At 41.6% G+C, this 12970-nt stretch overlaps 1 long non-coding RNA gene across 1 annotated transcript; it reads left to right on the top strand.

Moving 5' to 3' along the window:
• Positions 1-255: 255 nt before the first annotated feature.
• On the top strand, positions 256-9566 carry LOC132405891 (uncharacterized). The gene is made up of 3 exons (XR_009515995.1): positions 256-293; positions 4101-4191; positions 9537-9566. It is a non-coding gene; the product is annotated as an uncharacterized LOC132405891 (long non-coding RNA).
• The last annotated feature ends 3404 nt before the right edge of the window (positions 9567-12970 follow it).

Genomic DNA, 12970 nt, shown 5'->3' with positions numbered 1-12970 from the left:
ACCCTATCAAGAGCCAAAGCAGAAAAGCCCTGTCTCCAGCCAGCTGAGCTCTGCAGATCACAGAGGCACGCAAGTCTCCAAAACCAACAACAAGGTTGCGGTCCTCTTGGAGGTCTTCTTTAGGTGCACACGACGCTGCAAAGATGTTGGTGGAGCGAGAGGACATGGCAGATGCTGGAATCTAGACTACACGCACAATTCTGGAGGAACTCAGATGGTCTGACAGCATTAATGGAGGGCAACGAACAGTTAATGGTTCATTGTCATCTTTGAAGAATCAAAACCAGAATCAGGTTTGCTATCACTGACATATGTCATGAAATGCGTTGTTTTGTGGCAAGACGTAAAAATCTATTTAAGTTACAGTAAGAAATAAGGAATATAAACCGGGTTGGATTCCCATTGCTGTCTGTAAGGGGTTTGTACTTTTTCCCCATGACCATGTGGGTTTCCTCCAAGTGTTCCAGTTTCACCCCAAATTCCAAAGATGCACAGGTTAGGTTTAGTAAATTGTGAGCACAATATGTTGTCAAACACATGGCAACACTTGCAGGCTGCCCTTAGCACAAACCTCGTCCATTTGATTTAACATAAACAACACACTTCAACGTACATCTAACAAATAAAGCTAGTCTTTATCTTCTATCAAAGATTTTTACTGTATCTTGGAACAATAATAATTCAATGACCAATTACCACATGTTACCCTTGTAATTCTAGGTGTAAGAAACTGAGGAATGGGAGATGACGTTGATAAAATGGTGGGGTGAAAATAGCACAGAATTAGAGGAAATCGGATACGTTGAAGAACTGTAGGGTCAAAGATAGGAAAAGTTGAAATCAGAGAGGTATTTTTACATTAGGACAGAAAAACAAAGACATTGCTTGTCTGAAAGTCAATACAGGATTGATGCATGAATACGGTTTAGCAAATGTTAAAATCCGGGCAGCAGATCACATTAAAATTGAGTTTGACTTGGATTAAGTACCTACTGACTGATTTTACAGATGTTACCTGACTTGTTGAGTACTTCCAGCTCATACTGTGGCTTTTTATTCAGATTCCCAAAGTCCACAGAGATTTCTTTCTTTGTTGTGAACAATTCACTTTTTAATTCAATGGAGTGACTGAGCAAAACCATATGAATTAATCATTTGTGCTCTATGTAATAAATCTGATGTTTAATACATTTACAAATCCATCTTTGAGCAATGGGAAATCCTCAAATTAGCACTGACGTTAGATAAATAGTACTGTGGTATTTTTTCCCAATGTCAATTATAAGTCATACATTTTGTCTTCGTCATTAAGTAACATGGAATAAATAAACAGAGCCCTTGGGAATAAATCTGATTATTTTGACATTAAAGCGAAAGATTTCACCATTTCTGGCATCTAAAGAAGGTCTCACTAAACAAAATTTAGATCCTATCTGGTGCTAGTCAAAAATGTCATCCATTTCTTTCATTAAAATGTAATTAAGAGCAAATAGATCTTCGTGCACATGTAAATGCCTCTATATCTACAAAGAGCACTGCCACAAGGAAACAGTATCCATCATCAAGGGCCCCCATTACCCATTACAGCATGTCTTTGGGAAGAAGGTACAGCAGCCATAGTTCCCACAACACCAGGTTCAGGAACACTTATTGCCCCTAACCCAGCAGGCTCCTGAGTGAGCATGAACTTCACTCATCCCAACAACACTGAACTGATTTCACAACCTATCGACTCACCTTCAAGGACTCTACAATTTACCTCCCCAGTATTATTTATTTATCTATCTGTTTATTACCTGTTTTTATTGTATTTGCACAGATTATCTTCTTTTGCACTTTTGTTTGGTTATTTTATTGCGATACAGCATGGAATAGACACTTCCGGCCGTTTGAGCAGTGCCACTCAGCAACTCTCGATTTAACCCAAGACTAATCATGGGACAATTTGGACTGACCTACCAATGGGAGGAGGAAAGCAGTGCACCTGGAGAAAACCCACACGGTCGCAGGGTGAACGTGCGAGCACCTTACAGACAGTGGTCTGAGTGTGGGGAGGAGGAAGAGAAAGGGAAATCATGGCTGGGTAAAGGGGAAGGGAGAGGGAAGCACCAGAGAGGCGTTGTCAAAACACCAATTGTTTAGAATCAAATGACCTTGCCTAATCCCTCAGAGCTGGGTGTGTCTGCACCTCCGCCAACTCCTGCCCCTGGTACTCCTTCTTTGCCACCTGTCCCATGCCTCTCTCGTGACACTCCACCCTCACTATACCCAACATCCTTTGCTCTGTCATTTTTGTAAGCATAGTCTTTGTTCCATATTTACAAATACAGTACTGCACAAGAGTCTTAGGCTCCCTAGCTATATGCGGTGTATGTGCCCAAGACTTTCGCACAGTACCTTGCTTTGATAATAAATTTATTTTAAACTTTTAACTTTGAATTTTGAAATATGTGGTGCTATTTGCTACAACATTCATGCCAGTAAACTGGGTTGCCTAATATAAAATAATCTCAGGAATGTGGTTTTTGTAGAGTAATGTTTAATGGATAGATTCATAGCTGAGACATTGCTCAGTTATGTCATTAGTTCCACGTAGAAACGTTAACCTTTCTCAACACTGGTGGGAGTCATATTTTTCATATTCCCTTTCGAAACTGGAAAAAGCAAATTTACATTCTGCACTTCCCCACTGGACTTCGGATGGAATCCGTGTTTTCCGGGTCCACGAGGATATTTGAAGGAGTGAGGCGTTGCTGGGGAAGAAGGTCTGGTTGGGGGAGAGATTGCCTGTAAAAGGTTTCTAAATGAGTTCTGTTGAGTGAAACTTGTTTTGGGCTAGGCGCCATGTGAGAACCGTGTCGCTTGACATTCATGCAGTGGAATCTGGCTTGGCTCTACGTCTCAGGAGAATGTCTCTCAATTTATGTCATTTAAAATTCATCAGCAAGGCTATTATTTTTACTTAGGGATAGAGCACAGTAACAGGTTCTTCCGGCCTCCAAGCCTGCGTCACCTCATTTGACCCATGTGACCAATTAACTTGCTAACCTGCATGTCTTTGGAACGTAGGAGGAAACTGGAGCACCTGGACAAAACCCATGCGGTGATGGGGAGAGAATAAAAGGTCCATATGGACAGTGGCGGGAATGGAACCCAGGTCGCTGGTGCTGTAACAACATTGTTTCCGTGCTGCCACTACTAATCATGAGGTGCAATCATCTCCAGTTTCGATTGAGAAGGTGGTGAAGAGCTCTCCCTTGAGCAGAAGTCATAGAGCAGAGACCTCCACCATAACGTTGGGAAGGGATTTCTAGACACCTAACGCATCAGTGATCATGAGGGAGCTGGACGTCCATGTCAGGACTGCCCTGGAGGGAAATCCTGCTGTTCTCATGGGCCTGCTGAACATTTTAGGCAGTGGAGATGATGCATCAGGAGGATGCTTCTGAAGAAGGTGGGGAATTTATACTACAGAGACCATTGAACATAACAGCATAATAAAGGCCATTCAGCCCCAAATATTATGCTGACTTTTTAACCTACTCCAAGATCAATTTAATCCTTCCCTCCTACATGGCCCTTCATTTTTCTATCATCTAAGTGTTTCTTAAATGTCCCTAATGTATACTACTGAATACCACTGGATTCCTGGTTGGAAGTTTGACATTCTGTGTGTTGTTCTCTCACTTTTTGCCATTGTTTAAATTTAAATTTAAACAATTCTACTTGTTCTTTCTTTGCGCATTGGGGGTTTGCTGTTCTGTTGAACAGGTACCATGGTGTTTGCAAGAGAACTAATCTCAGAGTTGTATTCTGGATACATTCTTTGATAATAAATGTACTGTACTTTAAATCTTTGTATCTATCAATCTCTACTCCCAGCTCCGGCTGCGTGTTCCACGCACGTACCACATCCTGGGTGAGTGAGAGGTGCAAGGCTGTCAAGGTTTACAGGGAGAAGGCAGAAGAATGGAAACGAGAGGGTGGCAGAGCAGACGAGATGGGCTGTTTGGCCAAAATATGTCTTAAGTATACTGTAGGATGTTCATTCTCAAGTTTGATTAATATTGACAAACAAAATACCTTTATAAACTCAACAGGTCATGGAAGGAAATGGACGGTTGATGTTCCAGTTCAAGACCCATTCCAGATGAAGGGTCTCAATAGCTGAAGTGCACACTTTGCAATGAGGTAAATTAAGACTTAAAGTAAAGTCAAGTTTATTGTCATTTAACTATATGCATGTGTACCGTTAAACAAGAAAATGTTTTTCCTGACCAGGGTGAAAAGCACAAGTACACATAACGCACATATAACACACAGTAACTCAGGAAAGTTTAAGATATAAACTACAAGTGAATAATGCATGGATAAACAAAGTAAACTGCATAAATTAAATATTGTAAGATACTGAACAAATTACCCTGTGACACTTCAAATGCAATAGGGCAGGGGGTTCAGAAGCCTAATGGCCTGAGGTAGAAGTTGTTTCCTATCCTGACCGTTCTTGTCTTTATGCATCAGTCTCCTGTCTGATGGACAGACAGACATACATTATTGATCCTGAGGAAAATTGGGTTTTGTTACAGTCACACCAACCAAGAATAATGTAGAAATATAGCAATATAAAACCATGAATAATCAAATAATAATAAGTTAATCATGCCAAGTGGAAATAAGTCCAGGACCAACCTATTGGCTCAGGGTGTCTGACACTCTGAGGGAGGAGTTGTAAAGTTTGATGGCCACAGGCAGGAATAGCTTCCTATGACGCTCAGTGTTGCATCTCGGTGGAATGAGCCTCTGGCTGAATGTACTCCCGTGCCTAACCAGTACATAATGGAGTGGATGGGAGACATTGTCCAAGATGGCATGTAACTTGGACAGCATCCTCTTTTCAGACACCACCATCAGAGAGTCCAGTTCCACCCCCACAACATCACTGGCCTTACAAATGAGTCTGTTGATTCTGTTGGTGTCTGCTACCCTCAGCCTGCTGCCCCAGCACACAACAACAAACATGATAGCACTGGCCACCACAGACTCGTAGAACATCCTCAGCATCATCCAGCAGATGTTAAAGGACATCAGTCTCCTCAGGAAATAGAAAGTCAAAGAGGCTGCAGAATGGATGGGCAGGATCCTTAATAATACTAAGGGCCCTGCATACACAGCAATTCTGATAAATGACCCCCATGGATGGTCATGAGGCCCTATTGTCCTGTTTATTATTTATTGTAATGCCTGCACTGTTTTGTGCACTTTATGCAGTCCTGATTAGGTCTCTAGTCTAGTGTAGTTTTTTTCTGTGTTGTTTTTTTACGTAGTTCAGTCTAGTTTTTGTACTGTGTCATGTAACATCATGGTCCTGAAAAAACGTCTCATTTTCACTATGTACTGCACCAGCAGTTATGGTCGAAGCGACAATAAAAGTGACTTGAATTCAATATCATCCACATCTTCTTGCTATCTGTCTGATAATCTTTGGGATTGTGGAATGAGATAGAAAGTACTCTATTCCCAGGGGAAAAAAAACATAACTCTTTGGCCTGATTGTGAAATATCTGAGAGTGGGACGTTAAGCTGTGTTAAGACACAGTAACATCACTGATGGATGAGTTGGCCCTGAGGAATGAGTACTCAAGTCAAATGGACGAAACTCAGTCATGAAATAAATTAGCATGTAGACGAGTAAAGGATGATCTCGCACTGTGAATATTAGTAAAAAGTAAAAAGCAGCTGGAGATGTTTTTAGTAGCCATGTCAATGAATGCATCACCCCATTAACTTTAAATGTGTAATGGCCTTGTTAAAATAATGAATTGAGAAATTTTGCACACATATTTTAAAGTACCAGTACCATAATTTTAACATCCAAGTAATTACATGCTCACTTTAGATAACAAAGGCAACTTTTCTGTCATTTCGATGTTTATCTGGAATCAAATAAAATTCAAACGTGGCGCAACTGGGCCTTTCAACTCCCAGCAAGAGACGCTAAATTTTTTTGCACCATCTGTGCGTTAATGCTGATAATCACGTTGATTATAAGCACTGCAAAGGATCACTCATCCAAAACAATAATTGCACGAGGAGGACTACATGGTGCATTTTGATATCGTGCCACATTCTAAATGCATCTAAACTGCTGATCCCTGGCACCCTTTGCCAGGCTGATCGACCGTTGTTCGGAAAATTTTCCAATCTGCATCCCTCCTATCAGCATCTCACAGTTAGCTGTATGTCTTTGAGCAGGTTAGAGGACACAGAACATAAAGCGTACGACACAGTACAGACCCTTCAGCTCATGATGCCATGCCAACCTCTTAACTTACTCCAACCCAACCCTTCCTTCCTGCTGTCATCCAAGGCCTTTTGAAAGAACTACTTAGAATAATTTTTTTATGCTCTACGCTGTTATATTTTGTAAGTTCAAAACATTAAACTAATTCAAAGGGAAACACGGAAGCCCTGGAATACCGGTCTGGCTTCGTCTTTACTTTAAGCGAGGCGCATTTGTATCACGTGGTAGCGTGATGTACGGGTATGCACTTCATGTATTTTACATTTAGTTAATAAACTAACAAGAGGATGAGGACGACCTCTCCCAGCCTGTCTGCGGATTAATCTTCTTTCTAGTGCCTCTACGGTCCAAGGTCCTGTTGGAGCCCGTGAACTGCAGCTGAACTCAATCTTCGCATCGGCGGCTTCCTGTTCGCGGAGCTTGCCGGTCCGCTGCTTTTCGGTATCTCCAGGTGCAGCCTCGTACAGTCCCTGTGGACCTGATTTCTCGCCAGTGTCGCCAACTAAGCATCACGGGAGATCGGAACATTGGGACTGTCGGAGGCCTCTGCACTTGGGTGACCTCATTCTCTCTCTCTCTCGATAGTGAAAGTTTGCTGCCGATTCTTGAGTTGGTGAAAACTCTATATAAAAGCAGCGCTGCAGACTGCAGCAAACTGCAACATCAAAAGAGTCTGCTGTTCGTCTTAAAGTGGAAGAAGTGATATCTCTTTCTCCCTTGCTAGTGAGGGAGTGAGCCTGTGTCAAACTGAACCGTTGGGATGAACTTTGTGATGTACTGTAGATCATGGTCTCTCTTTGGGGGCTTTACCAGTGCTCACTCAGCAACCCTCAACTTAACCCTTGCCTAATCAGGGGACAATTTATAATGAACAATTAACCTACTAACCAGTACGTCTTTGGACTGTGGGAGGGCATCAGAGCACCCAAAGGAAACATACTCTGAGAGGACATACAAACTCCTCACAGGCAGCAGCGGGAATTGAACCCAAATCGCTATGCTACTGTTCCGACGAGTCAGTATCATAACTCAGACTCAGAATCAGGTTTATTATCGCTGACACTTGTAGTGAAATTTGTTGTTTTTCAGGAGCAGTACTGTGCAATACATAAAGTATACCATTAAATAAGAAATTTACATTAAAACAAATTACACAAGTGGTGTAAAAAGAAAGCAAAAGTAGTGAGGCAGTGTTCATGGGTTCATTGTCTGTTGAGAGGTCTGATAAAGGGGAAGTAGCTGGTCCTAAAGCATTAAGCGTGTGTCTTCAGGCTCCTTTACCTCCTCCCTGATGATGGATGTCATGGGAGATGGGGGTCCTTAATAATTGATGCCACCTTTTTGAGGCACCGCTTTTTGAGGGTGACCTCGAGGATGGGAAAGTTAGCGCATATGATGGAGTTGCCTAGGTTTCCAGCGCTCTGCAGCTTTTCCCAATCCTATGCAGTGGGTGCCTGATACTAGACGGTGACGCAACCGGTTAGAATGCTCTCCACGGTACATCTACAGAAATTTGCTGGAGTCTTTGGTAATGTACCAAATCTCCTCCAACTCCTAACTAAATGTAACTACTGGCGTGCCTTCTTTATTCTGTGAAAAATAATTTTCAGTTGCATAAATCTGAACAAAATAGAGTTATGTGACTGAAATTCTGGGCAGCAGTACCCAGATGTGGCTATATTATTAATTGGTTCATTTATTCGTAAGTAAACCTGAATGCTAGGCTTTCACCCCAAAAACTATTAGCAGACTTTCCACTACAATGGTTGTCATTATTTGCGTCAATTTTGCTTCTATGGAGAATAAAGGCAAGGCATTAAAATTCAGGTGAGAATTTCAACAGCAGTGCACAATTGTGCTTTCTCACTGCTGCCACTGACAATTGCCTAATGGGAAAATCCAAAATAAATTTTGTTTTATGCTTCAAAAGGCAAAGAGAATGAAATTTAATCCTTTTTGGGACCACAGCAGATTTATTGTAAAATTTCAGGCTTTGCGCATTTTGCCACTGGATTCTGTATTTGCACGAGGAAGACTAGGTTCAAGCTTCACTCGAAAGACTTGTACATAAAGATTCTCTCAAACTACAATAGTTGGAAAGTATCCTTGCAGGTTGCAACTCAGCCGGGTATCTGGATTCGTACAGAGTGGCAAACGTAGCCCAGACTTTCACAGGCTCACCTCTTCTGTCCCTCCAGGCCACTTTCATGGTGCATTGCTTTAGGATGGCTAATTGTATTGTCAAGGTTACCTAGCACCTTGGGCATTCTCCTTCATCTCTTTCATCTCCTCTGCCCCTGCAAAAGATCCAGAAACTTAGAAGCTCAGATGACCAGACTCAAGCACAAGTTCTTCCCCACCATCACAGACTTAGACCAAAAGACCATAAGATGCAAGGAGCAGAATTAGGCCATTTGCCCCATCAAGTCTGCACTACCATTCGGTTGTGGCAAATATTTAATCATAATACATAAAAGCATGCAGACATGGTGAAGCAGTTCAGTTGTTGCTCAAACTAAACATCCGAATGGGGAAGAAAAGTGATCTAAGTGACTTTAAAATTGGGGAATGTTTGTTGGTGCCAGATGGGGTGGTTTGAGTATCTCAGAATCCGCTGATCTTCTGGGATTTTCTTGCACAACAGTCTCTAGAGTTTACATAGAATGGTGCGAAACTACAATTAAAAAAATATATAGTGAGCAACAGTTCGGTTGGAAAAAATACCTTGTTAATGAGAGAGGTTAGAAGAGACAGGCCAGACTGGTTCAAACTGATAGGAAGGCAACAGTAACTCAAATAACTAGGCAATATAAGAGTGGTGCACAGAACAGCATCTCTAAACGACTACATGTTGACCTTAAAGTGGATTGGCTACACAGCAAAAGACCACAAACATATACTCAGTGGCCACTTTAATAGGTACAGAAGGCACTTAACAAAATGGTCACTGAATGTATAAAATCACTGCAGCTATTTTCCACCACTTCCCTAGAAGGTTATTCTTCCTGCTTCCCTATCTAGAAGCCTGGACTAACAATCTCTAAGCCTGAGCTCAATTCCAACTGCAGAATTTAAATATAGTTATTGATAAAACCACAAAATATTGGAGCAGAATTAAGCCGTTCAGCCCATCAATTCTGCTGTGCCATTCAATCATCTCTAATTTACCAACCCCATTCTCCTTGATGAAGGGTCTTGGCCTGAAATGTTAACTCTTTATTCCTCTCCATAGATTCTGCATGTCCTACTGAGTTCCTACGGCATTTTGTGTTTGTTACTCTGGATTTCCAGCATCTGCACAATCTCTGAAGCTATTCATTCTCCCAAATTTGCATGTAACGCTTGACCACTTTACCAATCAAGAACCTATCAATCTCAGTACTTAATACACCCAATGACTTGGCCTTAATGGCCCTCTACAGAAATAAGTTCCACAGATTCACCACCACCCCCGACCCCCCCCCCCCCCCCAGCTAAAGAAATTGCTCCTCATCTCAGCTTTATCCTCATACCATGGAGCTGCCTGCCACTGCTGCTCAGGAAAGGAGATGCTGGAAGATGGGTGTGAGAAAAAAGAAGCATATTAAGCAAGCTGGAGTCCATTGTAGACTGGAGACAATATCCTGTATGCCAGCTCAAGCATCAATACTGCTTTCCAATGCTCAAACTCGCGAAAACAAACTGTTTTCAAACTGTTAGATAGGTTTAGGCTGGTTTAAACCTACGCTTACAATGCACTCTGCTACTGCCCAGTACACATTGTTCATGTCAGCGCCAGTAGCATTATATGCTGTTGCATATTTAACTATGCCGTATATGTACTTTATGTCAACTTGTACATGTACAGAATAGTTTTTAAATTATTGATTGATATTTTCTGTGCACTGTTTGTGATATATGTACTGTATTTTTGCATCTTGCCTCCAGAGGAATGCTGATTCATTTAATTTGTATATGTATGGTTGAATGACAATAAACTTCAACTTGGACTTGAATTATCCAATTTCACCTTCATTTAAATCATTGGTTTAATATTTACTTTCCTCAATTAACCAAATCCAAATGTATGCATAATTACTGAATGGTTTCTTGAGGCGAGTTAATTTACTTCTCCCAGAGACAGCAGAGCAGGTAAAGAACAGAGTCAGGTTTAATATCACTGGCATATGTCATGAAAACTGTCATCTTTGCAGCAGCAGCACAATGCAGTACATAATAATAGAAGAAGGCTGAATTACAGTATATCTATTAAGTAGTTCTGTTCAGTAAGTAGTGAAAAAATTTAAAAAAATGTAGTGAGGGAGTGTTCATGGTTTCGATGGAAATCGGATGGCAGAGGGGAAGAAACTGTTCCTGAATCATGGACTTGGTGCCTTCAGGCTCCTGTACCCCCTTCCTGATGGTAGCAATGAGAAGGGGGCATGACCTGGGTGGTGGAGGGGTTTCCTTAATGATGGACGCCGCCTTTTTGAGGCATCACTCCTTGAAGGTGTCCTTGACACTGGGGAGGCCAGTGCCCATGATGGAGCTGACTACACTTACAACTTTGTGCAGCTTACTTCGATCTTGGGCAGTAGCAAACCTCCCCCCCCCCCCGCTCCCCCCGCCTCACTCATACCAGACGCTGATGCAGCCAATTAGAATTTTCTCCACAGTACATCTGCAGAAACTGGCGAGTGTTGTAGGTGACAAACCAAATCTCCTCAAACTCCTAATGAAATATAGTCACTGTTGTGTCTTCTTTGTAGCTGCATCAAGGTTCGATCCTCAGAGATATTGACACCCAGGGACTTGAATCGAGCTTAATTTTATATTTAACTGCCCTCAGGAAGGTTTTTGCAAAAATCACACAGCTAGTGCCGCTGTCTGTGAGGATGCTGTACATTCTTCTTGTGACCACATGGGATTCCTTTGGGTGCTCCACTTTCCTCCCACAGTCCGAGGCATTAGGGTTAGTAGGTTAATTGGTCACATGGGTGTAATTGGGCCAGAAAAGTCCTGTTACCGTGCAGTATCTCAAAATAAATAAAACCACTGCCAGATCACTAATTCAATCAATCTGACCTGGAACTGTTCTGAAAATAATCCAAGTATCAATAAGAACATGCAGATGTGGAAAGTTCCCTGTAAGTCAACAGTGAGATAATTAATTGATCATTTGGGATGCATTGCGGGGGGGAGGGAATATTTTTTTTAGGCTGAATTTAAATGAAGTGCAATCTTTTTATCATTCAAATTTGTCTCATTTTTTCATGTGCAGAGTTGTTAATTGAAATATCACACTTTCAGGAGGAACCACACAGTGATACAACAGCAAGTATAATGGAACAATAAAAATGTGAATAAGATGAGGCATTTACCGGGAAAAACAAGAAATACAATCGAATTTGTGAAAAGCTATCCAAAAAAACAGACCAGGATGGGCAATCAACCATTTTGCAAATGAAGACAAACTGCACAGGTACAAATAACACTGAGAACCTGCGTTGTAAAGAGTCCTTGATAGTGTGTCTGTGATTTGTTAGGATCGGATCAGAGTAGTGGTGAGTGAAGTCACCTACAAATGAAGCAGTCAAATGGATTAGCTTGTTCTGGATGGTGCTCAGCTCCTCGAGTTCTGTTGAAGGTGCTTGCTGAGGATTCCCTCATACTCCTGACTGGAGTGTTCAACACCAGAATCACATTTGATGCCACTGGCGTATGTCATCAAATATGTTATTTTGCCACAGCAGTATACTGCAATATGAAATAATAAAAACGTATACATTGCAGTAAGAAATGCATTACTGTGCAATGTTTCAGGCTGTGACCTTTCATTAGTGTAAGAGCCTGAGGTTGTAACATTCTCAGGCACCGGTTCTACCTGAAATATCAACAATTCCTTTCTTCCCACTGATGTTGCTGGACCCGTTGAGTTATCCCAGCACATTATACATGGTAATATACATGTACTTTGATAATAAACTTACTTTGAACATGGTTGCATTTAGCCAGGAAGAAGAGGCTCCAAGACCATCCCCATCATCAGTGGTGGTTGGGTCAGTATGTACATGCTGAAGACAAGCATGTTAATCTACTGGTGCTAAGCCTCCTCCCAAGACCCTCACCATCACCATAAACTAGAACTTCAACTGGAGAAGATGTATAACTACAATGGCTACACGAGGCTGTAGGTATTCTGGAGTGAGTGACATGCCTCCTGTCCTTTTGCTCTCTGTAAACTCTGTGGGAGTTTGAGGAGATTTCATATGCCACTAAAGGCTCTCACAAATTTCTACAGATATACTGTGTCGAGCATTCTAACCGGTTGCATCACTATCTGGTATGGAGGGGCCACTGCACAGAATCTGAAAAAGCTGTAGTAAGTTGCAAACTCAGCTATCCCCATCATGGACACTAATCTCTCCAACACTCAGGACACCTTCAAAATGCGAAAGGTGACATCTGTCATTAAGAACCAGTATCATGCCTTATTCTCATTGCTACCATGAAGGAGGAGGGACAGGAGCTTGAAGACACACATGCAATGATTTAGGAACAGCATCTTCCCCGCAATCATCAGATTTCTGGTCAGTGAACTCATGTACAATGTATTTTTTTCTTTTTGCACTATTTATTTAATGCAATTTTATATACATCTATAAATAAGTATTTTTATTTATTTAT

This window comes from Hypanus sabinus, chromosome 16 (genome assembly GCF_030144855.1).
Source record: "Hypanus sabinus isolate sHypSab1 chromosome 16, sHypSab1.hap1, whole genome shotgun sequence".
Classification (NCBI taxonomy): Eukaryota; Metazoa; Chordata; class Chondrichthyes; order Myliobatiformes; family Dasyatidae; genus Hypanus; species Hypanus sabinus.
This window is presented reverse-complemented; position numbering and strand designations above follow the sequence as displayed.